General features: G+C 44.4%; 1 protein-coding gene across 4 annotated transcripts in view; it reads left to right on the top strand.

The window, feature by feature from the left end:
- FXR1 (FMR1 autosomal homolog 1) overlaps positions 1-13,970 on the top strand; it is a 290,993-nt gene that overhangs the window by 149,398 nt on the left and 127,625 nt on the right. The window lies entirely within an intron of this gene.

Below are 13,970 nucleotides of genomic sequence, written 5' to 3'. Positions count from 1 at the left end.
TCCTTTAATGCATACACCAAACATTGTTTATAATTTGAATATAAAAATGAAATATTTCACTGCTGTTTTAGACACATTTTCTTAGTTAACTTTATTTCATTCAGCAGTTGCTCGTGGTACATTTACAGAATGCTGAACATTTGAGAAGAGCATATCGACTTAGACATCTTTTTGTAGCACAGGTTTTGCAAGTACATGTACATGGGTGAAGGCTTTAGAAATTTCTTAGGGGTTTTAGCACCCCATCAATATCTTCCCAACCAAATTCCCACTGATCTTTTTCAATATATGCATGATCCAAAATATTTACACATCTACTGAACAGGTAGAACGCTCTTTTACTGTGTCCACGCACAGAATATGATGTCGGTGGAAGGTCACTTAGCGGGACTGATCTCTAGAACTTACTGTAACTTAGATCGTCCAATGTGTTCCACACTTGCCCCAAGTATTTTTCTACGTCTCTAAAGTCACATTCTTCTACTGTCTCTGCCCATCCTTTTAGAAACTTTTCAGGTTCAGCAATTCAAGCTCCAAACTTTACTCCAATTTAGCTCATGGTATCATCACCCGTAAGACTATGTGCCTTGATAAGAACACTGGGCATCTCTGAATCAAGTTTCTTGTAGGGAATATGAAGCAGGATTAAGTTTCTTTTTTCCTGTTCCATAATGTATCCATAACTCTGAGAGTCCTAGACTTATTAATATTGCAACAAATCTAAGTTGCACAATCATATCTGTGTCATTTGACACTACAATGACTTGATTGGAACCATTTGGAACAGCCCACTCAACATGTTGCACAACATAAAGGTCAACTTTGCTGTTAAGTTCTTGAACAATATGTTGCCTAGTTTTTGAATATGTCTGCAGGTCCTAACTCCTCATTGACAATCATTCTACTTGCAATAATTAGACATTGAGTTTTCCCTGAAGCATCAGCAATGTTTTGTCGAGTTAACATTTCCAAGTTCATCTTGTTCGATGTTGATGACTAGAAATAATCAAGTTGCACATGTATAGGTGTCAAAATTTTGATCAGGCAAGGTCATTTGTTCCACTTGTAGACATTAGTCTGACTCTCACAATTTTTGACAGACCGTTCAAGATAAGTGTCACAGACAATGTCCAGTTCTTGCAAGGTGCACACTGACTTTGATATCTGTAGAACTGTAGTGTAGTTCCTAAATTCACAATAGGCTCTGCGCATAGGAATAACATAAACAATAGTTTAGACGTAGGACTGAAGTCGACTAGGTCTCTATTGACTATGTTAAACTTAATTGTGAATGCCAGCTAGCTCAGTGGTCACTAGAAACTTTCTCGAATACACAAGAAGGGATTCGTTTCTGACAACCATATAACATGACAACTTTGTTCCCCAAGAATAAGGAATATATCTCCAGAGTTGCGGAAACAATAGATGGCTATTTAACTCAGTCAATCGTGCATGCTTCGTTTCACCAGAAGTGCAGAGAAATAGAGAGACGGGCGTTTTCAATAAAAAGGATATTTATTGAGCAGACTTCTTTCTCATGCAAGAGAAGTGAATTGCTACAATCGTAGTACTTGCTATGAAATAAAGTGCATACAGTAAAAGGAGTATTATGAAATAATGCTGCAGCCAGGATGCTGACTAACGCGCCAAGGAGGCAATCGGCTAAGCCCGCCTTGAAAACATTGCATTGGCTCCCGGTGCGAGAGAGGGTTAAGTTTAAAGCTCTCTGCACTGCCCATAAGATCCTCCAAGGGAAAGGACCCCCCCTCCCTAAGGAAGTTAGTGGTGCCTGATAAAGCGAACAGAGCTCTTCGCTCTGATCAGAAACTTCTGCTTTAGGTCCCCAGAGTTCATAAAGCCCGCACTGGCGGCAGAAGATTTTCGGTGCATACAGCCACTCTCTGGAATGCGTTCCCATTGAAAACGCGTCTCGAGACATGTTCTCTTCGTTTTTGGAAGCTTCTGAAAACACATCTCTTCCCGTCTTAAGATGTTGGGTTTGGTTTGGCAACGGATTGACGGATACCATGACAAGCGCTGGGATGCCCAAGGGTAACCACGCGCTATATAAGACAAAAAAAAAAAAGCATTTATATGGTTTCTAAGCCATAAGATACATAAAATACATACAATGATAAATAATGACTAAAAGTACTCACCTGGTGCATCTAAAATACGCCTACCCCGGTATATCTAACCTAAGTCTAGTGTAAGGGAAGAAGTAAGTGAGGTGTAGCTTGAGTTAAATAGTTTCTGCCAAGAATCTATCCAAGAATTCTCTAAGGGTCTAATCCGCTCCGTACCTTGGTTATAGAATGAAGGAGGTCTTGTATCTCTCTCTCAGGACTCGATCTCCCAGTAACCTGCAAGGGTAGCAGGGAAACACTGGAGCTGGATTTCTCGGCAGGAGAAAAGACAGCGTCTCTCTCAGTGAGTCAGCAGGGATGGTCGGCTTCCTTCGGCATTCGCATACAGCAGGGCGTCGGGCAAGTAGTTAGTCGATCTGCTCCAAAAACCACCGTGTGTTTGTTAGGGCAGATGTGGGCATATTTATACCTGGAAGGTGCCGAGTTTGACGTAAGGGTGGACATAATAACGTCACTAAGAACTCTAAGTTCTTTACACACTCCAGATGTTCTGGGACAAATCAATACTGAAGCAGGGGGAATTCCCGTACTGCTGAAGGCTGGTTGTCTTCAAGAACTCGTTGTACTCTGGGAGCTTAGTGGAAGTAGCCATGCTGTATTTGGACTGCATTAAACTGTATCTAAATATGGTTATGATTCGTATGCCTATATAAGGATATGATAAGTTATATCTATATAAGGGCATGAATCGGGAAATTTCCACTAGAGCCCTAGATACGTTACAACAGAACAGTCTGAACGACCTCTCCAATGTTTTGCATGGATGAAATCTTGGCCATTCGTAATTGTGACATATAAGCTACAACAACAGCAGTTTTCAACAAGGACACGTCTTTGAATTGAAATTCTTCAGGTGAAAAGTTTTTTTTTAGCTTCTGAACAAGTTTGTGCTTCACCGGTTTGGTTGCAGCATCTCCATCAAATAATACTTTTTTGTTGGAGGACGGTCATGCAACAGAATGTCCTTGATAAATTCACCCCTTTATTTTGCTACATTCATCTCTATGTGCTTGTGAAAGTTGTTTTTGTAACCTGTTTTGTAGTGGCTGGTTGGACTTAACTCTTACTATGGCAATTACAGCGTAGATGTTTTGCTATAGTGATTATGCTGAACAACTTTTTCGCTTACAATAAAAATCTCTCCTGCTTCTGTTCTGCGTATAGTTTTTATCCATGTACCAGGGCATCTAGTGGCATTAACGGCTGCTATCGGACAGGGGTGATGGGGCAGGGTTAATTAGTAGATTAAAAAAACACTTACCTTACAATTGCCGGCCGCCGCCTCCCCTACATCTTCTTTCTTCTTCCTCCGCAGTCCAGCCAGCAGCAAGAAGCACCCGGCACACAGGCTCCCCTGAGCCAATCACAATGCTGCAATGCAATGTGGTGATTGGTCTGAGCGCAGTTGGTCATCGCTCGCTATTGAACAGGGAGCCAGTGCATGTTCATGACCAGGCTGTGTAATTCATTCTGGTAGGAACATGCAAAGTGCGCATGAACTGTTTGGTTGGCCTGAGAGGGCCAGCCAAACAGTTCATGCGCACTTTGGGAGTGCAAGCCATTGCTCCCCTGGCCAGTTCCGCCCGCCCCACACTGCCCACAGGGTGTATGCAATAGGAAAAATATAATGACAGTAACTATACATTATTGTAATTTTATTTTTCCTTTTTGCTCAGTGGGGCAATGCTCTTCCGCCTTAGCGTATATAGTTATCCACAAATTGTTTGGTCACGAAGTTGTGTAATCGCACAGGCTCAGTCATTTAAAAGGAGTTTTCTTGCTGCTGCTTAAAATGAAGAAGGCTGTCACCATGTTTTTTTAAAACATTCCCATCTCTTTCCCACAAGTTTGTGGTGAGGAACAGTTTCATGATGGTCCATTTTGTTATCTCTCTGAAAATGTTCCTAATGGGACTTCATGGTAAACTAGCTGCCATTGGGCAACAAATTCAGTTTTACATGTCTGACCAACAATTCCCATGGAGCTTTTCTGAGATCTCATGATAGTCTGTTCCATTTTCATGTATCTAGAGCCACAGCATTGAACCTTCCCTCTGTCTTACACCACAGAATGTCTTTGGGTTAATTTTCTGTAGGGATGTGGTTTTTCCACCTCTAGCTTTTTCACTCTCCCAAATACCAGGGCCCATATCTCAGGTAGTTAATTGCAATCAAATTCGCGAAACCCAATCAGTGGCTCCAGAGTCTTCACGTGCAGCTCCCAATCACCTTCCCGATTAGCATGTACTAGGTTTTTCACAAGAGGTATCATGAGTAAAACATTTCCCCAGTGCTTGCAAAGTTCTAGTGTTTCTTCACACTCTTTGACACACTCTGCAAACTTGTTTTTCAGGTTTCCTGATTTTCAGCTGAGTGCAGTGAACATTGCCTGGCTATGCAATATGTCCTTTGAATGAAGTGCACTCTTTGCCTTGTTCGCTTCTAAGAAAAGATAGCAAAACCCAATTTGTAATTATTTTTCCAGAAAGCATTCCAGTGCAGTGTTTCTATAGCCTCAGATATGATCAGCATACCTTGTAATGAACAAACATAATGAGTTCTTCTCAATACTGACTGGATAGTTTTGCTTCCTAAGATTTCAGACTGAGTAAGTGCATCATCTGTGCCACTTCCACTGAGCGAGCTTCCTCCATACCCCAACGTTTGTCATGTGGAAAACACCCATCATTGGATAAAGATCATCGAATTAGACTGGATTGCTCATAAAAATGTCAGCTAAAATACGGAAAAATACCTTCATTGCAGAAAATTGGCAGGATAGGCTGGTCTTCAAGCAGAACACGTACATTTTGGATTTCCTTTTAGAGCTGTGTATACGGTCGCATTGTTTGTGACCGAAGATGGTATTACTGGTAAATACCCTAACTTCTTCAGTGGGATGGTATTCTGGAAGATCAGGGCATCAAATCCAGCCCACAGAGGAACTAGCTTTACTTCACCCTTCAGGCCTGGCTTTACTTCACCCTTCAGGCATCACTGAGTAAGCAATATTATACATTTAGTTAAATCAGCTATTAGGATTGCAGCATCAGGTAGAAGAAGAGCCTTTTCCTAAGCCACTTTGAAACTTTCTGGTAGACTGGAACGGGTTGATGGCTTAAAGTAATTTTTCACACATTGGCAAGGCAGTTGGGTTAAAAGTTTGCTGCTTAGTTTATTTATGCCTACAGTTGACACAGCTTGTTAACCAGCAGCTACTTCATTAATACAGTCTTGAACAAGCATTTACAATGCAATGGTTTCGCCTTTGGAAAAGTTAGAGCTATTGGCATTGCTCACACACAGAGCCCCACACACAAATACACACACACACACACAAGCAGTCGGACACACACACACAGAGCCAGACACACACACACAGAGCCAGACACACACACACACAGAGCCAGACACACACACACAGAGCCAGACACACACACACAGAGCCAGACACACACACACAGAGCCAGACACACACACACACAGCCAGACACACACACACACAGCCAGACACACACACACACAGCCAGACACACACACACACAGCCAGACACACACACACAGAGCCAGACACACACAGCCAGACGCACACACACAGCCAGACGCCCACACACAGCCAGACGCCCACACAGAGCCAGACGCCCACACAGAGCCAGACGCCCACACAGAGCCAGACGCCCACACAGAGCCAGACGCCCACACAGAGCCAGACGCCCACACAGAGCCAGACGCCCACACAGAGCCAGACGCCCACACAGAGCCAGACGCCCACACAGAGCCAGACGCCCACACAGAGCCAGACGCCCACACAGAGCCAGACGCCCACACAGAGCCAGACGCCCACACAGAGCCAGACGCCCACACAGAGCCGGACGCCCACACAGAGCCGGACGCCCACACAGAGCCGGACGCCCACACAGAGCCGGACGCCCACACAGAGCCGGACGCCCACACAGAGCCAGACGCCCACACAGAGCCCCAGAGCATAATTCCAAGAGCCGCACGCAGTGAATTCCGGCACCACCCACGCCCCCTATCACCTTTCTGCAGCTCACGGGACGCCGCCTGCATCCGCCTCTGCCACCATTAACTGGGGCTAGGCCGCGCCGTACTCACTACCTCCGGGACTGGGTACACAGGGGCCCGCCTTCACTGCAGCGGCGGCAGTCACCAGCTCCAGACTCCCCCTGCTGGCAGGACCAGTGCACCTCACGTAGGCCCAGGCTCTTTATATGTTATTTATTCACTGCACAACGAGGCGCTCGTGTGGCCTCCAGAAGCAGTTCCTTAGCCCACTCCACACTAAGACCGCACGCCCGCAGGCTCTCGATCCCAGCTCCGACGGGGGGGGGGGGGACATGGGGTGAGGGGTTTGGGGGGGGGGTTACTGCTCACCTCAGCTTGTATCTTCACGCAATCTCGTACCCCTGATCCAGGCTAGTACTGGCACACCCTGTTGTGAGAGCGGCCTGCGCACATGCACGCTCGTGAGCCGGCTGCCTCTGTGTGCCCAGAGGTTGGGAAACATTTAAGAAATGCGCCCAGGGGCGAATTTCTTCGAAAAGAATGATTAATCTACCAATAGGCGCAGGCTTCACGGGCGCCAGAGAAAAGTGAAAAACAGCCAAATATTTGTGGCAGAGGCCGGCGGAGGACAAACGGGCGAGAGGTCGGACTCCCAAAGAAAAGATCCGTCTGGGGTTGAGTCAACAGGCATTTCAAGTAGATTTGGTAATAGTGTCCAGTTTTCTCTCTCCTGTAGCGGCAGTTGTGGTATGAAGGCTACCGTTCCCTGCCTATCTCTGGATGGCAGGCACCCCATGGACTGTGAAGGGCAGGGCATGTCGCCCTCGCCTACCCCCATCCGGGCTGTCCTTTGAAGCCACTTCTCTTGACGAAGGCTATGTTCAGCTTGACGCAGAGCAAGTTTCTTAAATTTTACGTCATCGGAGAACCAACGTTGTGCTTTCTTGAGGTCTGAGTGATTCAGAATAACAATGTGAATAGAAAAGAATAGGACATGTCTAGCTCTGATAGCACCTGTCAAGCTGCTATGAGAGAGAACATGCATACTAAAGCTGCACATTTAAGGACAGTGTAGTAACACTACTATACATGAGAGCTTGCAGTCCATCTAAAGAATCCAGTCTCTATTTTTCCTACCTATTACAATCTAGTGATGACATCACTAGTCAGCTGTGATAAGAACATGATGTGTCAGAAATGCTTGAAGCATTTACTGCTGTTCTGCCAAGTCTACATAATCCTGTTCTCTTAAATGTCAAAACTGCTGACTCCATTCCATTCAAAAAGCTGTATTCTATTTTTTTACAATCATAAAAGCATATGCAACCAGCAATACATCAGGAATACAGTTTAAAACAGATGGCTGGCATGAATTCGTATAAAACCCAATAAAAAAGAGAAGATTACAGATCAATAAAACCAAAGGTTAAAAAGTTAAAACATTGGATTTATCGACATTATATATGTAAAATATAAAAATAATTAAATCAAATCAAGGACAAAGTGCAATTTGGCACGCCCTCAAGATCCAAGCCCAGTCTAGGACTCTCCCAGTGGCTCCTATTTGTTACTTAGCTTCTTCCATGGTGGATCCCCATACTCAGCCCCCAAGGATCTGGAAACCTCAATAGAAGCACCTACCTCTCACATTATGACCCACCAGTCACCGCTTCCCCTCTGGTACAAATAATGGCGGGTCAACCAGAAAACCAGTTGCCTCTCTTCTAGATTTAATGTAAATGTTATATGAACCAATACATATACTGTGTGTGCCTATATATATCCCCCCATATCAACACAAAAATGCCTCTCGAAACCAAAGCTTCACTAAAATACAACTTTCATTCCTAACCCCCTGACAAAGTTAGGAAGACCAAGCCTTGATTAGTGTAGCTCTCCTAAAAAAAGCAGATCTGTCTCGAATCAGAGAGTGTATTAATGTTTTCAAGCAACACTGGCCAGCTGCACATTAAGGGTCACCTATATCCCTGTTAACACTTAGAGCTGAGTGCGACTGGTTGATGCTCTGCAGCAGGACTCCAGCACTAAAGCTCTGCTTGGGATGGATTACAGATCAGCACGCAGGAAATGTCAAACTGGAACATAAATACTATGAATTAAAACCAGTGCTCTGCTAAAAACGTAAAAATAGGGGTTCATTACATATTAACTCACAGACAGTTTTGGCAGGCAGGCCCCTGCTGGCATCTGCCATTTTGCAAAGATTCCATTTCTATGGCAACACAAAATGAAGAGCTAATTATGAGTTTATTTAGTATCTAGAACACTAAAAGAGAACACAGACAACAAAGCAGCACAGTTTACTAACAGTAAAAAGTCTCATTTTGGTAGCTTCCACTGCAGAATTCATTTATAGTATAGACAATTTTTAAAGAACCTCATGAGACACAAACACTTTGTAGCACACTTTGAATTTTCTACACACTGCCTGCCACCTTTCCCTTCGTAACTGCACGTCGGAGTGCTATAGTCTAAACTGTTTTATGGCAATGTTATCCAACATCGATTTACAAAGGTTGCAGTATCTCCACATTTCCATGGTAACCACTGAGTATGCAACATTTCCCATTTAGATTCACTGTATGCAAATGTACCTCGTGTATATCCTGAAGCATGGAACTGACCCCCTGGACGTAAACCACAGCACCTAATCGGGTGCAGTCCGCAGCTTTCTTCCATGAATTACTTGGGATCAACAAAGCGTGCAAGGAGCCCCTGGCCCCCCATCCACTGGCAGACCCCTCCCTTCCCCGCCCGGACCGACCCTTGCCCACCCTGAAGAGTGACCCACGTGAGGTTGGGGGGACTCACCTTGCACCAGCCGCTTCATCTCGTTGTACCGGGCCCACATGAAGTTCTTGCCCTCCTGGGACGGGAAGGGGGCCGGGGCCGCTGAGGAGAAGCTGCGGCCGCCGCCGTGGGCTGGCTGCGGGGTGGCGGGCAGGGGGGAGGCGGGGGCGCAGGGGGGGCGGGAGAGGAACGGACGGCGGGAGGGGGCGGGAGAGGACACAGGGGGCGGGAGGGGGGCGGGAAAGGACACGAGAGGAACGGACGGCGGGAGGGGGCGGGAGAGGACACAGGGGGCGGGAGGGGGGCGGGAAAGGACACGAGAGGAACGGACGGCGGGAGGGAGGCGGGAAACGTGGGGACGGCGGGAGGAGGGACACAAGGCAGGACAGCAGGCTACCACGCGCACACCGTGCAAATCGCCTCCCACTGCCTCGTGCAACCACTCCGGACGTTCGATGGGACTCTTAACTGTGAGCGCCTCGCGCCGGGCCAGATCCTTCACCCAACCCTCTGGAGCTAACCACGCCCTCTTTCTTTCTAACACCCCGCCCATAGCAGAGCTCGAGCCAACCCCTCCTGTCTAGCCTGCCTTAGTAACATGAGGGGCGCGAGACCAAGGCTCGGAGCCCGGACACCGTCACGCCGTCCCCAAACCAATAGAAAAGTAACAAGCACCTACGAGGACAGGGGGGGGCGGGAGAGGAACGGACGGCGGGAGGGGGCGGGAGAGGACACAGGGGGCGGGAGGGGGGCGGGAAAGGACACGAGAGGAACGGACGGCGGGAGGGGGCGGGAGAGGACACAGGGGGCGGGAGGGGGGCGGGAGGGGGGCGGGAAAGGACACGAGAGGAACGGACGGCGGGAGGGAGGCGGGAAACGTGGGGACGGCGGGAGGAGGGACACAAGGCAGGACAGCAGCAAGCACGGCCCGGCCGGAGGAGACTCGGGGGCGTTCCCGGCGTCGCGTGACGTCGGCAAAAGCCAAAGAATCTCGGGAACGCCCCCGTGTCTGGTCCGGCATTGATGGACAGGCCCCTCGTCCAATGGCTAGGCTCCATTTATGGAGCTAGCCAATGGGACGGGGGGCGTGTTCCAGAGTGCCTTACTGTACTCAATAGATTTCTCTGGAGGAGGAGCCTAACGGCTCCGTCCCCCAGCGAAACCTAAAAAGCACTATGTCCGTATCATGTGTACTGGTTTTGCCGCACAAAGAAGAGCTAACTTCAAAATCAAATTTATCCAGCAGCAGTTGTAAATCTTGTTCTGTTGAAATGACTTGGAAGTGGTGTGCAGTTGGATTCACAAGAATTTACAGCATGAGCTGCTAACAAGTTCCTGCTCTGTACTGTTAAGTGATTAGCTCTCTAATCTTACACTTATTATAGATTGCTTGCACAATCCTCATGTGTAGCGGAGTTTCCTTTTTGGCATGGTGTAATTCATAATTAGGGCTCCCAGTTTTATGGTATTTATTTTTTGTCCATTTCAGTCTGTATTTGTCCATATTTATTTTGTGTTGTGCGTATAAATGAAGTTGTAAAACTGTACATTTCCAGATCTATTTAACTGATAGACGCTCACTCATACTTTGTTGTCTGTCTTGTTTTGGCTATTTAAGCTGCAGAATATTACACAACAATACATCCACTGATAAATATTAGCATTATACCACAAATGTATGCTGTCATATACTGTTATTTAAAGAAATGTCATCCTCTTTTTTTAATTTCCCATGCTTTCCAAATGCTCAGCTGCTATAAATAAAAAAGCAGCACAGAGTCACTTAACAGACGCACAATTTTCTGTATTTATCCACTTTTAAAAATAAATGCAGACAGAAAACACATTGTTTTCTGTCTGTATTTATCTGTTAAAATCCGTAAAAACGGAAAGCAGGGAGCCTTATTCGTAATACATGATTTGGAAAAGACATGCATTTGTACAGCATAATCCTGTCGGTTCATGGGATTGTCTCCACTTATATCTTCAAAGCCATCATCAATGATGTTGGCCTCCGTTCCCAACTCAAGAACTTTAGTTTGTAATAGTTTTGATTTGCTGATATTAAACCATGATGTAAAAACGTTAAGACAACATCAGACAGACGTTCTTGTGGACTTCCATGACTTGCAGAGCTCTGCGGCATCACAATATTTGTCATTAAGACCAAAATCTAAATCTTTCATGAGGTTTTCATAATATGGTTCCTGCTGATTTTGCTGCATCCTGTGATCTTATTGTGGCAGCAAGAACTTCAGAAGTCAAATCAGCTGAGAACACCTTAAGTGGCTCATCCTTTTTGTCAGACTGTCAAAAACAAATTCTCTCTGTTGCTGCTGGCAGCACAGTGTATATTCATATTTTGAAAGTATGCAAGCATGTAGTTTGGGTGGGCATACAAACCTGCTGCAAATACATTCACCTTGCTGTTTAGATGAGCTACTCGGCTGAAAACTTCATCTTGAAAAACTCGTCGCACATAAAATGTTTTCCCTTTGAGACTTCCACACTCTTTACTTTATATCGTCAATCCTTTTGGCCCTTGTTCTGGCTTAACTACAGCTAAAATATTGAAGATCCTCTGCTTTCTGATCAGTTGTTGGAGGTGGATAAGTGGTAAACATCGATCTTCTAAGTGGATGGGCATTGAGTTTGGTCGAAGATTTCTCAGAAGACTCGGATTCTTGTTGTGATTCACTTGTTTCTTCTATTTTGTGACACATTTTTAATAGGCTTTTTTCCATTGTATAAGACTTGTAACTCTTCTTGTTACAATGATAAAATATTTGATCCTCTTCACCTATCCGTTTCAATCTTTTGTGCCCTTCTTGCTGTATCTCTGCAGCATCTCAAACTCTTCTGTTCAGCCGCAATTGATGATGGCTTTTTTTTCAGATTAGTTTGGTTTATGAGACCGTTTTCTTTGTTGAAGGAGTCCTCAGATTTTGTAGTTTGCAACACTCTTGTCAGGAGGTAAAGATCCTCTGCTATCACCTTCTTCACTCATGTTTACAAAGTTGAATCAATGGAAAACCTGAAACAAAAACCATATTAAATTACGAATTTGATGGCTACAACTAATTATTATGGAACCGCCATTTTGCAAAATGGTTTAAGGCTTGCTGCGAGGAGTTATTTTCTGTCGCTATAAGACTACTTGACCCTCAAAACCTATTCTTTGACACCAAAATTAAGTATATAGGTCTCCTGGTTCCTGAAATATTATCATCACTGCAACACATCCGCCATTTCTAAAAATGTCGTCCAGAAAAATCTGACACGAATTAGCAATGCCTACCCAAGCTAAATATCTTCTCTAATGATACAAAAACGCAAATCAAAAATAAAAATCTCTGGACAATAATTTTTTGACGAAGGTATATCAAGAAGCCAGGACTACTAGTCCCAGCTCACAAAGGCCCTTATTAAATCTAATTTTTCTTGTAATTGATCTGAGAAAATTTCCTGTTCACAAGCAAGGCCACAATATAGATTTGATGCAAATGTCTCACAATATATATATATATATTTATTTTGTACAAGGACTACTTTGTATTCAGTACACGTCATTGGACGCAGAAGACATTGATTGATAGACACCTTTGGTCCATTCACTACATTTATCTATGAAAAGAAATACATTTTTTATTAGCTTGTTCGATTCAAAAGATCCTTTGTGCTAAAAAAAAATGTAAAATATAGCAAAAGCTCTGATGGTCTTAGAGCTCTGCAAGCTGGGAACAGTAGTAAAAATATAACCTGGATCTTCTGCATACGATCTATTCCCTGGACCGATGTTAAATTGTGCTAGATTTCTTTTTCTGCCAGTTTGGGAGAAGACTGCGAACTGTTGATCCTAATCAAAGCAAATTACCCTATATTTCTGTTTATTCCTCGAACAACTTGGGTAGGGTTGATATCCACCCAATAGATGTCTCTCCCCTTCCTCACTTTTGTACCTTTGCGCCCCATCCCTTCTGAGCATAGCTAATCTATATGTCCACTCCTTTTCTCCTTCCTTCTTTACTGAGACGCACAAGATTCGAAGCATCTCGAGCCCTCTGCAGTTTTTTATTTTTGTATTCATTTTCATATGCTCACCCCAGAATTTGTTCTCTAGGTACTGATGTAGACTTCCTAGTCTTCTCGACTTAACTCAGTGTTATCCTGGTTAGATAGGAATTTAAGTTTGATGCCTCAGATTGACCACTGAAGCAAAGCCCTTTGGAAGTAGCAACAAGGTATTTCCAAATTTCCATCCAAATACTGTCAGATGACAAGCTGGTTTGTTGAGGTCCCAGATTTCTGGTTTAAAAACCTGCTCGTCATATATTAGCATGGAAAAATAGATTCAATTTTGTCCGATTTGATGGTTCTTTTTGCCATGAAAATTTCCCAATTGCCAGATATCAACATTCGAAAGTCATAGGACACAAACTCAAGTGATTCCTTACACAAAGATAGGTTAGAGGGGAGTTTCTACGATCTTTTATCTCAAATTTCATGATCGTTCTTTATTATTTACACTTTTCTTCAGATTGTGGTTGTCTTATTGAGCCTCTCCATCCATCAGATGTGCTTTTAAGTGCATCTGCAGTTTTCCACTGGATTGAGTCATCTGTATTTAATAAAACCCCTACGTCAAAGTTTCCAACTTTTGGGATGTCCTGTGAAGGCTTGAGCACCTCAAGTACATATTGTTTATGGTCAGCGAGAAAACTCTGGGTATCAAAAACATATTTGACTCTTCTTGGTGTATTGAAGCAGGCGCTGAATTTCCCCCACTGTTTTAAGACTCCTCTCAGATATTTGTGTACAGGGGCATTATCATTGCATGAGATTTTCTTTCATTCCTAAACTCCATCACAGCCTCTCTTATGTATGCATGTATATAGTTCAGTGTCTTATTTTTACATCTCTTTACTTCAGTGTTATAATGTTTCTCAACATGTTTTGTTGATTTTCCAAAGGAAAGCAAGAACAAAAT

Source organism: Lissotriton vulgaris, chromosome 11 (assembly GCF_964263255.1).
Source record: "Lissotriton vulgaris chromosome 11, aLisVul1.2, whole genome shotgun sequence".
NCBI lineage: Eukaryota > Metazoa > Chordata > Amphibia > Caudata > Salamandridae > Lissotriton > Lissotriton vulgaris.
This window is presented reverse-complemented; position numbering and strand designations above follow the sequence as displayed.